This window comes from Pteropus medius, unplaced genomic scaffold (assembly GCF_902729225.1).
Source record: "Pteropus medius unplaced genomic scaffold, Ma_sr-lr_union100, whole genome shotgun sequence".
Classification (NCBI taxonomy): domain Eukaryota; kingdom Metazoa; phylum Chordata; class Mammalia; order Chiroptera; family Pteropodidae; genus Pteropus; species Pteropus medius.
Window position 1 is genome coordinate 24045156 of NW_024340696.1, and position 10269 is coordinate 24055424.

At 36.5% G+C, this 10269-nt stretch overlaps 1 pseudogene; it reads right to left on the reverse strand.

Moving 5' to 3' along the window:
- Nucleotides 1–654: 654 nt before the first annotated feature.
- Nucleotides 655–772, reverse strand: LOC120610882 (uncharacterized; annotated as a pseudogene).
- Between the last annotated feature and the right edge of the window lie 9497 nt (nt 773–10269).

A 10269-nucleotide genomic window follows, 5' to 3' on the forward strand; every position in this document is an offset into this window, starting at 1 on the left:
TGAAATCCCTTCACCTCTTCAAATAATATAATCATAAATTGAGAATTTCTACTGTAATCATTTCCAGTGTCTGTGGAGGTCTGCTAGATCACAATCTTAGAATTGATTCAAGAAACGTTGACATTTATACCATTCCCTGGTCATGTTATAATCATTGTCAGCAGCATGAATTTATGAGGTTTTTATTTTATGTTCTTGTCAAAATCCCTGTCGCAAAAATGAAACCGAAAAAGTTTAATGCTTTATGTGCTCACTGAGAGATGATAATAACCCGGCTTCTCTGACCTCCTCGGTGTTTCAAAATTTAGTGGCTGGTTAGTTCTCCTCACTCCTTTTTGCAGCCTCAGCAGCCTGAAAAGCCAAATCATCAACCAATCGAAACGCAGAGTATAAAAATGGTTGAGAGCATTCTCTCCTGCTAGAAACCAGGCTTGTAGCACATCTCTGATCTCTCCATAGGCAGGAGGGTTGTTAGACACATATTTAAACCTTTCTTCATGGCACTTTAACTAGAATAGAAAGCAAACAACACTAGCACTTCTGTCAAAAACGTTATAATGTTCTATGAGCTTCACAATCAGGATATTTGACATTAAAACCACAGGTTTTTATTTTTGTTGTTTGTTTGTTTATTTATTTATCTTATGCCTACAGCACCTACAGCACCTGGTCTTCCTAGGTGGTCTCCCATCCAAGTACTAACCAGGCCCAACCCTGCTTGCTTCTGAGATCAGACGGGATCGGGCACGTTCAGGGTGGCCTGGCTGTAGACTAGAAAACCATAGGTTTTTAAAAACAAGTACTGTTACAAATGTGTACCACTAAATTCACTACAGTACCTTACTTAAGTAGTGTGTACTTAATGTATGGCCCAGCCAAAGGTATTTTTTTATCTCTTTTCATTTACTTACAGCTGTTTTATTCCACTATCACTTACCTAAAATGTCAACACCAGAATCATGGATTTAGCATGTGGATAAATAAAGCAACTGTGTAGAGACGGCTTTATTTTAGCATGGGCTGCTGGAAGGCACTACACATCATTAAGGAATTCTTTCTGGAACATTTTATACTTTCCAACAATATTATTCTGATACCTTTAAACATAGAAGAGAGCTTCTTTACTAAGGCCATTCTTCCACCAGTACTGCAGGTCGACGCCCTTTGTTTCCTGCCTAAAGGTATCTCATTACACTGATTCAGGGGCATCTTTTTAACACAATAATAGCCCAATTCCTAGGCTAAAAACAGGTGAGTAATTTCTGTGATAAGTCCACATACACAAAAAAAATCCATTCAAAACGACTTTAGGAAGTATAACAAAAAATTCAAAATTTCCCATAAATTCTTTTGTTAAGTGAGATGACTCATTATTTTAACTACATAAAGACAAAAAATCAAGATTTTGTTTTCACATTGATTACATTGCAGGTATCATCCTGCTACTGCCTATTGCCTTCTACTTTCTAAGATGCATTGCTCTTTTACTAATTTATTTTTAGATATAATTACCTGTGGCTCAAGTATGAAAGCATTTTGATTGTAATGTAAGTCTAAATGGTAAACAACGTGAGTTTCCATCCTACTTGTTATAGCCTAGAAATAGCATATTTTACCCTAGTATTTTTCATTTATGCATATCTCAGCATATGATTTATAAGTTTAAAAGATTAGGTGTCACTACAGCTGTAATGTTATTTCCTTATTCTATGCAAAATACTTAAAATCAGTGTCAATAGTTTGTTATACAAGACAATGTTCTAAGATTAATTCCTTATACTCCAGAACGGTATACATATATTGAGAGAACTAAGCCTGTTTAAAAGTTCCAAATGGGTTTAGCATTCTGCAGTTAGAGAAGCCCCAATAAAATAGACCAAAAAAAAAAAAAAAAAGGCCCTAAAAACATCTATTGAATTCATACTGTAAAGGCAATGCTTTCTAAAATGTAGAATTTCATCAGTTCTGAATTGAAAAGATTGATCTGCCTGTCATGTTGAATAGACTCCAAAAGTAGTTTAAGCAACAACTGACCCTAAGCACAGTACCCACAGTCTTCTGGGCATCTGGCTGAAGGCAGTACCAGATTTCTAAGATAACTGAAATTGTCTCCGTTGTAAAAAACAGCAAAGCAGCTCACAACAGACTGAAATGCTCAAGAGGATTTTCATAATTACAGCTAAGAGAAATGAGATTTACTGGAAGCTGCATTTACGTCAGTATCCCTGTGTCTTTCCTTGCAATTCCTTATGCTTAAAAAAAATCAATTCCATCCACTTTTCATAATTCCATTTGCTTCCCTTTCTTTCTCTGATTACCAGCCACTAAGTTTAAGCCATATTACAAAAGGTGGTGAAAATTTTTATTAGTGATTAATCTATTTCCACTACCTTGTAATTTTTGTCAAATATTTCACTCATCAAAAAGACATAGGTGTATGCTAGAATTCACATGCTTCCATCACTGATGAAACGTAGAGGTGAGATTCAAAGAAGAACAAAAGCTATAGCAATAATGATCAAAGAGGCATTCTCTAAATGAAGAAGAATGTTCCACATGAGCTATGCAAGAGATGTGAGCTGAATACTTATTGCACCATCATGGTATATCAATAGACGTTATTTAAGAACATAAAACACACAGTTATATTCCTTTATATTAATAACCTCACATTCCTTTTTGTCTGGTCTGGGCCAGTTTCCTCACCTACTCTGTTCCTTCGGCTTTTTATGGAGGGACTTATTCTCCAGTTGAGCTACTTGGATTAACAAGGAAGAGAAGGAACCATGCAGCCATTTTGTAGCTGGCACATGTTGCTGCTGATCTGCTGACTCACCTGCTGGGTGTGAAGCAACATCCAGACCTGAACGTGACTACCTGCCCTGGATCCTCCTTCAGCTTCTCTGACTCCCAGGCCTGGAGTCTGGGTTTTTAACACTGACAAACACTGTGACAAAAGGCCCCAGCTTATGCAGGATATACTCATCACGAAGGTCAAAGACAACAAGAGAAAACAGGGTTTGAGTTCATTGTTGTGGGGTTCCAGCCTACTATATATATAATATATATAGCAGATATAATATATGTCTATATGTATACATGTTGTTTATATACATACAAATACATATATTCTGCTTCTGTGGTTAAACCCTGATATAGAATTTGGTTTGAAAAACAAGTGTTTGAAAAACCTCATCCAGATAGTATTTCCTATTGGATATTTTAATGACATTTAACTTTTGGAATAATTTTGTGTTCAGGCTAAATAATTCCTCAGGTCTTCTAGACTGGCTCTTTTCATATTAACTAAGATCCCAGGAGTCATGGTATAGCCATGATCCAAGGACTAGAGCACTAATGTTTGAAAATCTGTGCTTTTTAAAGAAAAAGAAGGCTTGAAAGAATGACTGAGCACAAAATGCAAATTTTACCTACGAGGACAGTGGCTGGTCAGAAATGAATGGTGGACCTACCCTTTTGTTACTAGAGATCAGTTTAAGCAAGAAAAATTGTAGTTGACTTAGTCTTCCACTCTAAACTCTTTTGGTACTTTATACAGATGCTCTTCAACTTATAATGGGGCTTAGTTCCAATAAATTCACAGTAAACTGAAAGTATAGTATGTCAAAAATACGTTTAATATACCTAACCTATCAAACATCATAGTTTAGCCTAGCCAACCTTAAACTTGCTCAAAACATTTATATTAGTCTACAGACATCTAAGACAAAGCCTATTTTAAAATAAAGTGTTGACTATCTCTTATTATGTTAAATAAAGTGCTGAAAGTAAAAGCCAGAATGGCTGTATGGGTATCGCCACTAATATGCACAGCCAAAAGCTAATATGCACTGCACAACTGGCACGCGAATGGGCATTTTGTAGACATGATGGCATGTAAAAAATCAAAACACGATATCCAAAAAATGCTGCAACACAGTACACTGTATAGTACCAGCTGTTGATCCTCGTGATCACATGGCTGACTGGGAGCTACAGCTCACGGCCACTGCCCAGTATCGACAGAGTATCGTAGGGCATAGCACTAGCCCTGGAAGAGACCAAAATTCAAAATTCAAAGTACAGTTTCTACTGAATCATATTGCTTTTGCACCATGATAAAGTTGAAAAATCGTATGACTAATCATCATTAAGTTGAGGACCATCTATACAGTAATTAGGTTATAAGTGTTCATGGATGAGGCAAATGTCGCCATTCAGTAAAAAGTTACTGAAAACATAAAAACAGATAAATCTATATTTTCAACATACCACTTTAGATATGAATAATTGTTATTTTCCTTCAGAGCACAGCAGATTGGTACATTTTATTAAGTATCAGTTAGGGACACTGGCTCCATTGCTACCAAATAGCAATAATTTTCCGTCAAATCACAATGATGTTTCAGATCTTATTAGCAGCAGACACAGTCATTTCTGTACCTATCCTTTTTCTAGAAGTTTATAATCTGGCCATGATATGTCTAGCATTCTGTTTTTTAAACTCAGGAGCAATTGTTCCTCAAATGTTTTGTAATTGTTTTTCACAAATTAAATTTGTTAATTTTTAATTTTACACAAGTTAGACAAAAGACAATTTTATTCAATATGGCTCCAGCCTAGATAAATTCTGTATAAACAGTATTTTGAGAACTTTATTATTCTGAAGAGATCATCCATAAACTAAATTGAGTCAGGCATATTTCAGAGAGAAAAAAAAAATGACCTTCTCCCCAAATTTAATTTTCTATTTTTTGTTTGGAACACATCTTGTTGCATCATAGATAAAATTCATTTTAGAATGCATCTAATTCTTAGGCATGCGGCTAGCTGTCTTTTCAAAGATTTTTCCATCTTATTCTTTATTAGATTATTATACTATCACAAACGCTTTGGTCATATCACTACAAAATGACTTTCTTCTAATCCGCAATGGTGCTGTTATCCTGATTAAAAAGAAAATTTGAGGAATTAAAGTTTACTTTTGACTCTAATACACTAACAATCAATCAAGTTTGCCCCCTTTTTGACTATTTTATTAAAATTTTACACCAATATAGTTACACTGAAGCTGAGTTTATTTTATATTCCACTTTCTCCATTAGTCAATTTTATTATAAATATATCTTTCTGACATTTCTGTAATAAAGAATGCTTTACCTGGAGTGTAGTTTATCCAAATTAAACTAGACCATTGTTCAGTCATACATTGCTTGGCACAGACTCTGCATTATTAAATTACAACATTTTTTTCTAACATACTTAGCATTTATGCTGCAAAAGTTCATACTGTTCTTTTTATGAAAAAGAAATAATTATTCTTCAATGTCAGCCAACAACAAAAGTAAAAATACAAAAGTCTATTAAAAGGAAAAAAAACAAAGTAGTGACATTAGTAAAGATAAAGAGGAAATGTGAGTCATTATCTAGTCATTTTGACATAAGGGCACTGGTATCCAAGTACCATAAAACTGAGAAACACAGCTAGCATTAGACTTCAACATTCTCATGTTTTTACCTCCTACTTTATTTTTAATAAAAGTTAGGAAACAATCTGATATTTTTAAAATCTAAGTTAGAAGAACTCAACTTTTCTATTCATGCCTTAATGCCTCTCTCTACCTGGTAGGGGAGTGTGGATTGATCTTCTGTTATTAAAAAATGGGATCCTTTTTGTTAGGATGGGGAGTGCCACATCTTCATTGTGTCCCAGCCATGTAGGCTTTAGGTAAAATCCACCTAGATGTCCAACCAGGAACTGGAATTCTGGGCATTTACCAAGCCCGCTCCAAAGAGGTGGCCTAAATGAACCTTTCTCTTCATTTTGAGAGGCAGCACCTTCTGATTTTGGACATCACAGCCTTAGAGTCATTGTAGTCTCTTTTATAGTAAGATGCTTAGTGTACTTGAGTAAATTAACACATTCTCAAAAAAATTGCAACTCGGAATGAAACCAAAACATATCAAATATTAATATCCTGTACACCAGGCGCTTCGAAGAATACAGTGATGTAGAAGACATATACATTGCTTTCTCACTAAATTTAAAAAAAATAAAACGTATGTTTTTTAACTTCGTGATTCAGTTATCTGGGGTCATTCCATGTTGGAGTCTCACTGTCACCCAAGGCCTCAGTGTCTTCTCCAGCCAATAGAAGGAAAGAGAGAGTCTGGGTAAAATACTCACTTCTTGAGCAGCTTGGCCTGGAACAAACACACACCACTTCCGCTCACACAACATTGGGAAGTACTAGGTAATGGCCATAACTGGATTTAAGCAGACACTGGAAAATGTAGCTCCTGCCTAAGCTGTCACTTCTCAGTGACAACTCTAGGCTTTAAAGGGGAAACATACATTTTGATGGACTGTTGTTCTCTATCTCTGTCAACTAAGCCTGCCAAGCAGTTACAGAAAGTGAAATGTTCATCTTCTGCAGTCACCCAAACTGGAGAGTTTTTTAAAGGTGCTACAACAGGGCTGAGGAAGAGTCTAAGTCAGGGAAAGAAATAAGCAAAGTAGCATTTGAAAAGAGAAAACGGATGGCAATACCCAACAAGATTACAAGTAGAATGCATGTTTTCCAGAACAGGCAAGAAGACTGACTGAGGGTATAGAAAATCCTGGTAAGAATTTGAGATATATTCCTAAGTAAGAAACAAAGTTGGTGCATGATTAGAATTCGGGGAGGGGGGAGGACCAAAAAAAGGCAGAAAAAGGAGGGAGGGAAGTGAAAGAAAATGTTGAACATTCAAGCTTATGTAATAGTACCCCTCAGGACAAGTAGGAAGTAATTTCAGAAAGGTGAGTCAAGGAACATGTTCAGATGTTCCATGGGAGCGTTTACACGGAGCTGTCTAGCCGGTGGTCACAGGGCAAGACAAAGATAAGAAGGGATCAAGAGAGGAGGCCTCATTTCCTGATTCTTTCCACTGTGTGATTTTCCCTAGACTACTGTACTATCAAGAAGAAGCAAATGAACTATTCCGTGACATTGCAAATCCATTCTTTTTGCCCGTCCACAGAATCGATACCAATTGCCATAGCCAAATTGATCTGGCTGCAACTTGCATCAATTCTTAGAAGACTGAAAGGAATGGACTGGCCATGCCATAGGCCAGCCATTTTACAATCCTCAGATATGCCCTATTCTGCCTATAGAGTTATTAGGCCAATGGAAGAGGAATTCAAGGTCCGCATGCAGTTTACTTTTTCAGGCTCTAATATACTTAATTTTTTAGGTTCTACAGCTTCCTAAGTAATTTTGATGTGAAAATTAAGAATCAATTTGTTTCGAGTTTTTAAAAAGGGGAAACTAATACTATTTGAGCATTTTCCACATGCACGGCTCCACCTAGGATAAAGTTTGTTAAATGGAGGATAGGAAGAAAAGAGAAGCATATCAACACACAGTTACTCTGCAACTCCATTGAGACCTTTTCAGTCCTATCAGAGAGAAGAAAGTAACACAATGAGTTTGCCCCCTATGCCAAGTCAGGCTCTAGTGTATGTAAGTCATTTGCATCTCAGATTAGCCTGGCATAAGCATCACATCTCCATTTCAAAGGAGTTTAATAATTCACCCAAAGTGATATTCCTAGGAAGTGACAAAGGTGGCAATTAAAGCTTTGGTGTGACCCAAAGCTGAGGCCATTTTGACACCACAAAGCCTTTTCAGTGAATACAATTAGTCCCATTAAGGCAGCCGTAAAAAGCCAATCTCTACTGCCATATGACCGAAATTCTCAAACCAGCATCTGGGCATTCCTTTAAATCTGACATAGAGAATCAATTCAATAGCTAAAAACAACAAACATCTCCTTGGACATGTAATCATACTAAGGTGAAATTGAATGATTATTTTGAACCCTGAGTATAATGAAGGACAAGAAAGTAAACTCTGGTTTACTCTGGGTTCATCAGTTCTGTCTGTGAAGCAGCCTTGAATTTGCCAAATGTAACAAGATGTGTCCTTGCAGGGCAGAAAAATACACAGCCATCTGTTTAAGAAAGCAAATCTACTCTGAGGTCCATGTCGGTCTTTAGTCCATACGGACATTTCTCTGTGCTGACAAGCTAGACCCACGGGGCACAGCAGACCCCAGTGGGTGGTATCCCAAAGGCCTGGACAAGGCACTATAATATGTCCAAGATTGCCTCAGTAAGTGTGGTATGTGTCCTCCAAATGCAATTACTTGAAGCAAGTGCCGAGTCAGGGATGGCTAGCCAGTGTGGAATGATTGCCCATCCAAATGAGGCTACGCAAAGAGGTTCTAGACCTAGTGTCAGTGCAAACAGAGGTTAAGAAAAAGCCGAAGAGAGAGGAGATGTGAAGCTGAGCCAAAGGGCAGCAAAGGCTGTGCTGTTTTTATCTAGTGTCAGAGCAGAGGCAGAGAGGATTTTAAAAGCTAGCCATGGAGCAAAATCATATTTTACCTTGCAGGCAGAAATATCCACAGGCTGTGAAAGATCAAGGAAAATAAAAATAATATTGTTATTGCAAGGGCATCACAGAGAGAGGCACCATTTCAGAATCACCCCTGAAACAAATAATAGAATGAGCTCCATCAGCTTCTCTGTAAGCCTTTGCTATGCTTCCTCCCCCAACACACACTCTGGGTCAAGCAGCAGATCATTTCTCTTCTAAAACCTCACTAGAATGTGTGCCCTTCCTTTGTATTACATTTCCGCAACACTATAAAATAAACTGTACTACAGAGTGTTTTAATTTCCTATCGTCTTTGGAAAATCATGCTAATAAGACATTTGGTGAAAAAGAAAAGTTGCCCAGTAAGTGGCAATAATCTTTTATGAGTGCGATGTGAAAACTATGAACGAATATGTTGACCTTGAAAGTTCCAGTCTTACCACGAGTGCAAGAACAATGACACAAATATTCACTTAGATGAATGCTTACTATGCTTGGCTTATCATTTTGAGCAACCCACATTTCAATTTTCCTAGTTATGCTTAGAAACTATGGTTTGTGATGGAAAGCAAGAGAAGGATACTGTTGCCATGGTAGCAAAAACATTTTTTTTCTCCCTCAAAAATAGTATGTCAGACCAGTGGAAAAAAATAATGCTAACTGCACTTGCAGAGAAAATTAAATTTACATGCAAGTTCTTGCAATTTTATCAAGTGCTGTTTATACATTTTTCCATCTTAATGTGCAAGGATGCCTTACAATGGGCTTACTAGTACAGGTTACTTTTCTTTGCTTTGTTTTCTGACATGCAAAACACATCATTTAAAATCCATGAGTGAATGAAAGAGTCCACATGTACAATTATGTAAAATGATATTCAAAATAAGTTTTTAAAAATTGCCTTAGCTTAATACGGCTAATTAAAAAAAATGACAGACACGCAACTACAACAATAACAACAACAAAAACAATGACTGTTATCCTTTTGAATTCTTCTGCTTGTCATTCAAATAGGAGAGTGTATTGCCTTTTTCCCTACTGGCTGAATAACACAAACTAATGTACCAACCTATGCTGCTCATATTCCCTAATGTTTTTCATTTTGGTAATATTACTTTGCAGCTACTGCATTGGCTTCCTGCAAAATAAAATCTCTAAAATTTTTCTGCATTCAATGAGCTATAGACATTTTTTAATAAGACAACACAATACTAATGCTGCCGTCTTAATTCTGCGAATTACTTTCCCACCAAATTAAGTGGAGCACTGATGTTACACACGAACAATCCATTAGAATCACAGTCACCTCTCCAGCTGCTGTTATAGCTCCTGCATTTCCCATTCTCAGTGTATTTTCTCTTTTATATACTAAGATGAACATCAGTGTCAGGTCTTTAGAGAAGCTGGTGATCTTTCTACTGCATATTCGAAAACATGTTCACTTACTTCTTGTTTCTACTCAACAGAATTTCTAATTCAGAAATCTTCGTTTTTCACACAAATGCCTTTGAGACAATCAGCCCAAGATGTGTTTCTACTGTAATTATCCTTTGTAAATTATCACATGTAAATGTATTTATTTAAGACATTCCTAGTTGTATTACTTATTCCTCCTGCTGTTCATTTTATCGATGTATTTATTGAGATTTATTTAGAAACTAATCTGCTCCCAGTCTTTATCCCAAAGCCAGTTTATTCTGTGAGACATATTCCCAAATAAACATTTATCCTGAACAAAGGATGAACAAACTGGTTAGCATATTACAGGGATCAATTACATTATTCTTTCCTGGGAGAAATAAAAAGCACCGTCGATATATCTTACTTTGACACAGGGAAGACT